The following is an 11,081-nucleotide window of genomic DNA, read 5'->3' on the forward strand; positions in this document are numbered from 1 at the left end:
TAAATACTATAATAAATATTATAATAAATGTTATAATAAATGTTATAATAAATGTTATAATAAATAATATAATAAATAATATAATAAATATTAATTTATATATATAATAATATAAAGGGTGATTTTTATGTTCCGGACCCCCTAAAAAATTTTTTTAATTCCACTTTTTTCTTGTTTAAAAAACGAAAAAAATGAGATTAAAAAAAATTTTTTAGAGTGTCCAGAACATAAAACATCATTATGTAAATAATATTTAATAATATTTATTACTGAAATTGTTTAAAATGTTTTTAATTTCAGTTTTTAACTATTAAATAGTTCTAAATTTGCGGAAATATATATAGATATATTGGAAAATAGAATCTTTAATGAAAATGAAGCAAGACAAGTGGAAAATGCTTATTTGACTTAGTGAAGCATACAGAGGTATTCATAGAATGTCTGTAGAGTAAAGTTCTAATAAGGAGGAGAAGGAGAATTGAGGGGGCGTTAGGGGGTGAGGAAGAAAGATAAGGAGAACGTGGATAGACTCCTCTACTTTTGGAGAGATAAGAAATCGTAACTGGTTTCACCTCTTGCTTTCCATCCTCTCTAACTAATCGAAAATTTGATTAAGCTTTTAATGCTTTTACTCGTCCATATAAAATTTATATTTGATAATTACAAACATAATTATTGCAAATATGATTATTAATATTTCATTATTAATCTAATATTAAAATATATATAAATATAATTACAATATACATACAAAAATAAATATTTCATCTTTTAATTACTAATTAACACTGCACGATCTTTTGAATTTATCATCATCAAGATATAATTAAAATATAATTAGTAAGATATATTTCCTATTAATTATTATTATCATCGTCATATCAAAATATGTAAAATTATCAAGATATATATATATATATATATATATATATATATATCATTTTCCAGAACTAATTAGGTAACTTAAAAAAAATATAATTATATAATAATAAATTAAGAATAAAATAACAATAATTCAAATAATCACATATTAATATTTTATATTATATTATATCAATATTTATATTAATATAATTAATATTTTCTTCTAATTATAAAAACTAATAAAAAAAAATAAAAAAAAAACAAGAAATAAAATAACAATAAATCAAAGAAACATTAAAATTAATCCAATAATTTTTTTTAAATTCCATTAAAAAAAATTAATATTAACATTCAATTAATAAAATCCTATAAATAATAAAAATCAAATGATTTTCCAAACGAAAATTTCGTTAATAAACATCAGTTTGAAAAATTCGCTTTTGTCAAAAAAAGTATATATAATGCATGGCAAAAAAAAAAATTTAGTGACTGCTGTAGATATACTTTAAATATAAAAGAATGAGGTCGTAAAAGGTACACCATCCAATAATTCGTGTAATTGGCTGCACTGCTATATAGCTCACGCTTTACTATCGCTGTCGAAGCTATTTTCCGGGGGGGGGGGGGGGGCGTTAGTGAGTGGGTTTGATAATTTTAATAAAAAAAAGGAGTAAAAAAATAATAATAAAAAAAAAACTCCGGGCTTATTTTTCTGTGACCTGGCCTTTGATGTGTTCTATAGGATAACAAAATCGATATAGAAAACGAATCGCTTTTCATCGCTTTTGCTGCAGTTTGTGACAAGAGGATTATACCATATTGTGCCATGTGCTGATAAAATTCTTGATTATAAAAGTTTTCATTTTTTTTTCTCACAATGCACAAGTATAACAAGCCTATTAGATGTCTTTTATCCCAAAAAAAAATTAAGCCAATTCTTTTCAAAATCCAAATCAAAAATTGCGAAATTTTTTTTTAAATATAAAAATTCCATTGTTTCATCGTTTTTTTTTTCATAAAAATTGTTTCCAATTTTCTGTTTGGAAAATCCGATCTTTTTTTCTAGTATTAAAAGCATCGAATTTATTTTATTTGATATTTGATATACTAAAGGATTATTTATTTTATTTATGCAAAGAGTATAATTGTTTTATAAATTACTGATAATAGATGAGAAAAAATTACATTTTTCGTAAAAAATTTTCCTGTTTTTTTTTTCTTAATATGTGAATAAATAAAACGAGATTCATAGGGACATTTTGTTGTTGAATTAGCCAAAATAGATGAATTCTTAGAGAGTGGGTTTTTTAATTTTATTTTCGACATATATAACAAAAAAAAAGAAAAAAATTTTTGTACCAGGATGTCCAACCACAAATATGCAATTCATGTACGTGTGTCAGTGTCTGTGTTCCAAAAGTGGAACTCACGCTTCAATTGAATTTACATAACGATTATTCAATCGTCCGTACAGAATGGTTCGAAAGGGGAAGGGGGACGGAGGGTTTCTACCAAAATCTGCTAGACGCGCAATGCGAACGTAATCCGAACAATGACAAAAATATCGACCTAATATTATGCTGCAAGGCACACTCTTGTGTTCATAAATTGACACCCACTCATTCAAAAATTTACATACATTTTTTTTTTAACAAAATAACCATCACGATTTATGGTCAGAAATTGGGCCATTGGCTGACTGAAATTCAAATTTTTTTTTACTTGGAGAAAAGAATTACGTCTGAATGACATTGACCTTTACTACTGGTAGATAAATTACAAAATTCAAAAAAAAAAAATTCTTTCGTCTGATTAAAAGTTAGTTTTACTACTAGTTCGAAAAATTAGCTGAAATTAAACCCTTTCTGACTAAAACTGACTTTTACTATTGAAACATTGTATGTACTAATTCTTGTCCGACTGAAAATAGTTCTTACTACTGATTTACTATTACTACAAAGCAGAACATTGTGGAAAGTTTAGTCTGAACAAAAACGACTTTTTCTACTAATAATAAAATTGACAAAAATCGTATTATTTTCTGCCAGACTAAAATGTTGTTTTACTACTCACAGGAGAGAAAAACAGAAAAATTGTCAGACAAACATTGTCTGAAAAAAACTATACTTCTACTACTGACACTAACAGTGCAGTGCAAAACCATTATGTCTGACTAAATCAATCGTTTACTACTAATTTTTTTTAATTTCAGTTCTGTCTTTATGAAATTTTAGGAAAGAATAATATACACAAAAAAAAGTGGTTTTACCGAGACACTACAGTAGTATATTCCCATGTATTTTTCGCCGCTAAATCCGAATCCGAAGTCGGAATAATTAGATTGGCTCTTGTTTTTGAGTTATACTCAAAAAACGACTCAAAAAAACTAATTAAAATAAAAAAACAAACAAAAATTTTTTATGTCACTACACTAGTATATTTCCATGTATTTTTTCACGTTAAATCCGAATTCGAAGCCAGAAATGTCAAATTGACTCAAACTTTTGAGATAAACTCAAAAAACTGCTCAAAAAAATTAGTTAAAATCAAGAAAACGAATATTTTTTTGGCCAACACACTACACTAGTGTATTTCCATATATTTTTTCCCGCTGAATCCAAATTCGAAACCAGAAATGTCAAATTGACTCAAACTTTTGAGATAAACTCAAAAAACTGCTCAAAAAAATTAGTTAAAATCAAGAAAACGAATATTTTTTTGGCCAACACACTACACTAGTGTATTTCCATATATTTTTTCCCGCTGAATCCAAATTCGAAACCAGAAATGTCAAATTGGCTCAAACTTTTGAGATAAACTCAAAAAACTGCTCAAAAAAATTAGTTAAAATCAAGAAAACGAATATTTTTTTGGCCAACACACTACACTAGTGTATTTCCATATATTTTTTCCCGCTGAATCCAAATTCGAAACCAGAAATGTCAAATTGACTCAAACTTTTGAGATAAACTCAAAAAACTGCTCAAAAAAATTAGTTAAAATCAAGAAAACGAATATTTTTTTGGCCAACACACTACACTAGTGTATTTCCATATATTTTTTCCCGCTGAATCCAAATTCGAAACCAGAAATGTCAAATTGACTCAAACTTTTGAGATAAACTCAAAAAACTGCTCAAAAAAATTAGTTAAAATCAAGAAAACGAATATTTTTTTGGCCAACACACTACACTAGTGTATTTCCATATATTTTTTCCCGCTGAATCCAAATTCGAAACCAGAAATGTCAAATTGGCTCAAACTTTTGAGATAAACTCAAAAAACTGCTCAAAAAAATTAGTTAAAATCAAGAAAACGAATATTTTTTTGGCCAACACACTACACTAGTGTATTTCCATATATTTTTTCCCGCTGAATCCGAATTCAAAACCAGAAATGTCAAATTGGCTCAAACTTTTGAGATAAACTCAAAAAACTGCTCAAAAAAATTAGTTAAAATCAAGAAAACGAATATTTTTTTGTCCAACACACTACACTAGTGTATTTCCATATATTTTTTCCCGCTGAATCCGAATTCGAAACCAGAAATGTCAAATTGGCTCAAAATTTTGAGATAAATTTAAAAAACTTTTTGATTTTAAATCACTTTTTTTTGAGCAGTTTTTTGAGTTTATCGCAAAATTTTGAGCCAATTTGACATTTCTAGCTTTGAATTCGGATTTAGCGGGAAAAAATACATGGAAATACACTAGTGTAGTGTTTTGACCAAAAAATTTTCGTTTTTCTGATTTTAACTAATATTTTGAGCAGTTTTTTGAGTTTATCTCGGATTCAGCGGGAAAAACTACATGGAAATATATTAGTGTAGTGACATAAAAATTTTTTTTTGTTTTTTTATTTTAATTAGTTTGTTTGAATCGTTTTTTGAGTATAACTCAAAAACAAGAGCCAATCTGAATATATTCCGACTTCGGATTTGGATTCAACGGCGAAAAATACATGGGAATATACTACTGTAGTGTCTCGGCCACACCACTTTTTTTTTTGTGCCTGTGATATTTATAACAAAAAAACTATAGCAAATATAATAGTATAATATTCAATAATATATTATATTATTAAATAAACAATAGTAAACTGAGTAATAAAACAATTTTTACAGGCAGACACACTGTATAGAGTTCCGAATGAGTCTAAAAAGTCATTGGTAATGTTTCCTGTAACAATAGAGTTGGGCGGATGCTGTGTTCTCTTACTCTTAATTAATGATTCGAATCTCGTTTATCATTGCTACATCGAGTTCTTTACTCCTTGGCTCCTATCTTCAGCTTGCTTACCGTCTAGTCGTTTTCATTCGTTTTGCTGCTTCCGGTTTTCTCCATACCCCTGCCCGACAACACTCCCTTCTTCTGTCTGTAATTAAATAACTTCAAGACACTATCCATTTATTTGCTTCATCTCATATATATATATATATATATATATATTTGCCTCTCTTACTCTCTCTCGCACAAAGACAGACCTCTGGCTTCCGGCATAAGACAGTTTAGTAAATGAATTCGTTCTATTTGATGTACGAGATGAAGATTCATTGTAAGTAAACTTAAGGGAAAATTGTCAAACTCTCAAATCTAGTGTCATGTGTGTTAATTGAGTTAATAATCACCTCTTCTTCGTAAATATTCATCATTCAAAATCATTTCTTGAATTTCTTTTATTTAATTTTCCAAAAATCAATAAACATTTCTTCTTATTTAGAAAAAGAGATTTTTCTTTTTTAACAATATTATTAATTTTTTTTTATCGCACATTGAAACTAAAATTCAGGGAAAAAAAGAACAAAATTTCTTCCAACTGTTCTGAATATGCGTTCAGCTCAACGACATGATTCGAAATCGGGTCTCGAACCACAGCTGGTGCTACCCTACTTTCAGTTGCCGAAGTTACTTATATCCATTGAGATTTATTGCTACAAATACAAATATATTTCACCAGTGTCGATAAAATGTGCTATAACTGCAATTGCACTGGGTTTGGGTGGGAATTCATTGCATTTTTTTTTAATCAATAAAATAGTGTCTCTATGTGTGTGTGTGTGTCTATGTGTTTCAACTAAGACTAAAGTTCTTCTTTTTTTTCCTATTTAATATCAAAAGGAATTCCTATGTTTAAAAATGCCGCATATATTCATCTCTCTCTCTCTCTATATATATATATATAACCTTTGCCAATTTCTCCTTCATCATCAATGATACCGCGATTGAATACAAAGCACACCAACTTGAAAGGATTTTGAAAATATAAAATATACCAGTCATCATTATTCCTGTCTTCTCATTCGAAATAAAATATTTCTTAAATTATTTTTATCTTCCTTTCGATGCTTGTACCACGCTGAAGTACTTCCATATTTCGTCAGGTAGTTGTGAAACATTTTCTTTTGTAAAATTTCATATTTTTCTCGTTTCAATTCGACTATATCCGTCATTTATTTTGATTATTATATATATATTTTTTTTTTTTAAATTATATTTTATTATTATACTATTGTTATTATTAATATTATATTATAAATATTTATTTGAATTAAGTAACGAATTATTTAATAGAAATATTTATTTAATATAATATTAAAATAATGGATTATTTGAATCAAATAAATTTTTTATCACTGTATTTATATTTTGAAAATTAAATTTCCCTGACATTTATATTAACGAATTTTGCAAATTGGATTTTCATATAAAGTTACTTATGAAGCATTTCATTTTGAATGAACTGCAAGAATCCTTCACTCATCACATAAAGCACTAAAACCACCATTTCCGGTCTCTTCATATACGTGCAGACCCCAAGAACCACCATTAAGTTAGACCGGATACAGTATAGCTCCCTGGCGATAACCCCGGTTTAACCCTTTAAGATCGATAGAGAGTGCAAGGTGAATTTCAAGTTTTGGGTTTGGTTCAATCCACGCTTCGATTCGAACCTGACAAGCTTTCAGATTTACTAGGCTCTCTCTCTATATATATATATATATACTAGGGGGGCTTCGCGCGCCAACCCCCTATTTAAATTTACTAAAAATATTAAATATTATTTCGATTAAAATTTAAAAAAAAAATTTTTAATTTGAACAGCAGAAATTTATTTATATTTAATTAATTTTACCCAATTTCTTTAAATAAAATTTATTATTTCATTTTAAAGAATTTGTTTCTAAGATGCACCACGGATTACGTCCTTCTAACCTATGACCCTAATTTTTGGGGTAATGTCAGATTTTTTCTATAACTTTGACCAAATTTTGAGGTTATGTTCGCCTACACGCATATGACCTTCAACGTAAATTTAAGGTTATGTTCTCCTTTGATCTATGACCTTTAAATGTTTAAAAGGAGGGTCATATTTTGACCTCTGATAATAATTTTGAGGTTATGTCCGTCTCTACTCCATCAAAAACTTTGGTTTTTGACATATGTCCTTGATTTTTGAAGTTATGTTTCTTTTAATCTATAATTCTGTCGTTTGACATTGAGTATTGAAATTATGTTAATTTTTAACTTATGTTTTTGATATAGATAGTACAATATCTAAACAGTAGGCGAGTTCTGTGAGTTAATGCGTAGCGTCGAAATTCTCGCCTAATGTTCATTTGAGACAAATTATGAATGGTACGTGAGTCTGAATGCTTCGTGAGTTGAATGGTAGGCAAGTCTTTTTGCGCCAAATTTTGGCCTAAATTTTGAGGTTATGTTTGTTTTTTGATCGTTTCCCGACAAAATAACTTAACCTTAAAATTTATTTCAATTTCAACGGAAAATCCACCTCTTTTTCAACGTAAGGAAGGAGGGGGGGGGGGCTTGCGACTATATTCACAGTCTTGAAACGAACATAACCTTTAAATTCAGGTCATTTTTGGCAGGAAATCTACCTCCACTTGCGGCTATATTGAAAGTCTTGAAATAAACATAACCTCATAATTTATGTCATTTTTGGCGCGAAATACGGAGAGATGAGGGAAGGGGGAATGACTTGGTGCTCTATTCAGAGTCTTGAAACAAACATAACCTCAGAATTTAGGGCACTTTTGGCGAAAAATACGGAGAGAGGGGAGGACTTTCGGCCCTATTCAGTTTTGAAACGAACATAACCTCAAAATTTATGTCATTTTTGGCGGGAGATTTGCAGCTATATTGAAAGTCTTGAAATAAACATAACCTCAAAATTTATGTCATTTTTGGTGGGAAATACGGAGAGAGGGTAAGGGAGGGGGGAGAACTTGCAGTCGCATTCAGAGTCTTAAAACGAACATAACCTTAAAATTTAGGTCTTCTTCAAATCTCAAAATCAAAAATCAATTTAAAAAATTTTTTTCCGTTTTCAAATTGCAAAAATTTAAATTAAAAAAATATCACTAGAAATAAAATTAATTAGGAATAAAAAATTGCCCAAAAAGAAAAATATTTTAAATAACGAAAAAGAAATTTGAAATTATAAAGTCAATTTCGAGTTTATTATATAAAAAGCAATAACAATATTTACATTTGAAAAGCAGGGAAAATTTCACGTTTATATCAAAGTAAAAAAAAAAGTGACATTTTACCATAACCCAATTCGTCTTTGACGAGTGACAAAAACTTTTTTTTTTTTTTTTTTTTTTTTTTTTTTTTTTTTGACAAAAATTTAATTGCCAATTAATTTCTTTACAAAAGGTTGATGTAATGTTAAAAGAAACATAAGTGTTTGGCCTATTTTTTATCTTTGCACAATATAAAAGCGAGAAAACTTTGTCGAGTCAGCGTCAATAATTCATTTTGCTTTCATTTACAAATGTATAAATAATCTTTTTTAGATCTCGTGTGTCTCTTGGTTTTGCATCGACGAGGTCATTATTCATTTACACTCGGTTGCACCTTTTGTTTAAAATATATAGAAATGCGAAGTAACTTTGACCAGTGTACCTAGATTTGAAACAAATAAATCTATTTTTCCTAGTATATATATATAGAATCAAAAAAAAGTGACATTAACAAATGTCTTCCCGCGTCCACTTCATCTATACATCATTCATTGAATATTTTGACAAATGAGAGTAACAAGTTAGTGATCCATTGACTAATAATTCAATTTTTAATTAAATTTCAATTTTCTTAATTTTTTTTTTCTTATACTTTTTTTTTATAACTAAAAATGTTTTATTGTCAGATTAAATTTTTGCCTAATAAAAAGTTTATGAGAAACTTATGTTATGTTAAATTTCAAGGGGAATTTTTTCTAATACAATGAATAGCGCTATGTCTTAAAATGATGGTTGTTTTAAAACATTATAGTCGCTATTTTATTCTAAAGGGGTTATAAAAAAAATATTCAATTACCTAATAAAAAAAATAAAAAATGAAAGAATGGTCAAATAATTTCTTCCAAGAGGTTTAAATTTATTGTAAAAAATAGAGGCATATTTTATTATTAGTGCGTTGTATAATATAGTGAACGAGGAAATAAAAAGTTATAAGAAATAAGTAGAGATAAATTTGAAGAATGCATAAACACATAAAAGAATAGTTTACTTTTTTTCCAACTATTTATGAAATTATTATATACTCTAAGAATTATTTCTGTACTATTTAATATTTGAAAAAAAAAATTTCTATACCTAAAAACTGTAATTTAAATTATTGAAAAAATTTTAATTTCTCTGAATTGTTTTATTACGAAAAATCACCTGATTCTAAAAATAATTTTTTCTGTTGCAATAATTGAAATAAAAAAGAAAAAAAAAAATTCGAAAAATGCTCTTGTCTGACAAAACGAGGATTTTACTACTTATAATCAAAAGTTATTAATCCGCTTCGTTAAGTTCAACCTATCATGCTTTTACAACTTGAAACAAAAACATTTAAAGGGTATAGAAACTGTAAAAATCTTGTGTCTGACTATATAAAGGTTTTACTACTTAAATTATATGCATTTTACTACTCGCAATAAGAATCTGTACATACAATTTGTCTGACAAAATCATGGATTCTACTACTTAGAACAACAATTAAAGGTTCGAAACTGTTAAAGTTTAACATATATATATATACAGTTCTCAAACTGGTTTACAATGACAATTTGTGGATGAAACCTATAAAAGTCAACAGTCTGATGGTGTCAGAGTTTTACTACTTAAAAAACAAAAACTCATGAATCCGATTTGTAAAATACTACACTGTCAGACTATATAAAGCACTTAATACTTGAGGATTCATGAAACTTAGTTTAAAATTCTCTAATCCAATTTGTCTATTGTTGTCCAAACTATATTGTTTCTGCACTTTAAAAATTTGGAAATATAAAAAAAATAATAAACTTTGTCCAAATTATATTATTCTTATTATTATTAATAATATTATATTATTTATTTTTTATTTATATATTAATCAAGCGTTTGAAAATAAATATTCACTGTCTGACTATAATCGGTTTTTTCTACTAAAATTATTTTTCTTCTTTATAATAAAAAATAAATAAATAAATAAATAAATTGCAATAAATTTGCAACATTTATTTAGCGTGTCTGACTAAACCATGATTTTACTACTTAGAAATAAAATATAAATTTTTGCAAGTCTAGTGTCTTGCTAAGTTTATCCTGTTACTACTTAAGTTATTTTACACCTTCTTTTGTTTAAATAAAACAAAAATCTAATGTTTTAACCAAAAACTTCACTGTCTGACTATATTTCGGGTTTTACTACTAAAGAATAAAAAAGGCATTATTACAGTTTTACCTTCTTCTAATCGTATTATGTTTCTACTACTTAAAAAATAAAATCCTAAACTGGAAATCGTGTGACTATATCGGGGGCTTTTATTTTTATTTGTACCAAATAGTAGATTTGACTATATTTGAAAATAATTCTGCAAACAATTTTATAAAATCTAAAAACATACTGAAAATTTCAATTCAACATTTACTTTTTATAAAATTCCGCTGTCTGATCACTTCATACTTTTTACTACTTAAAACAATAAAATTAAAAACTAACACTGGCTATGTATAATTATGTAAAATTGTACAATAAGTTTTAATGTTACTTTGTAAACATAATTTATCCAATTTAAATGTCAAACAAACAATGTCTTTGATTGAAAATAAATTAAATTTCAATAAAATAGAAAAAAAAAGTTGTTCCATTCAAACAAGTTGAATTCAAACAAACTCTTCTGTTTATAGACCCAACAAATTTGTCGTTTGAAAGTTTAATAAAC

The sequence above is a fragment of the Leptopilina boulardi genome, unplaced genomic scaffold (genome assembly GCF_019393585.1).
Source record: "Leptopilina boulardi isolate dan_hultmark-lab unplaced genomic scaffold, ZJU_Lbou_2.1 LbouV2_71, whole genome shotgun sequence".
In the NCBI taxonomy this organism is placed as follows: domain Eukaryota; kingdom Metazoa; phylum Arthropoda; class Insecta; order Hymenoptera; family Figitidae; genus Leptopilina; species Leptopilina boulardi.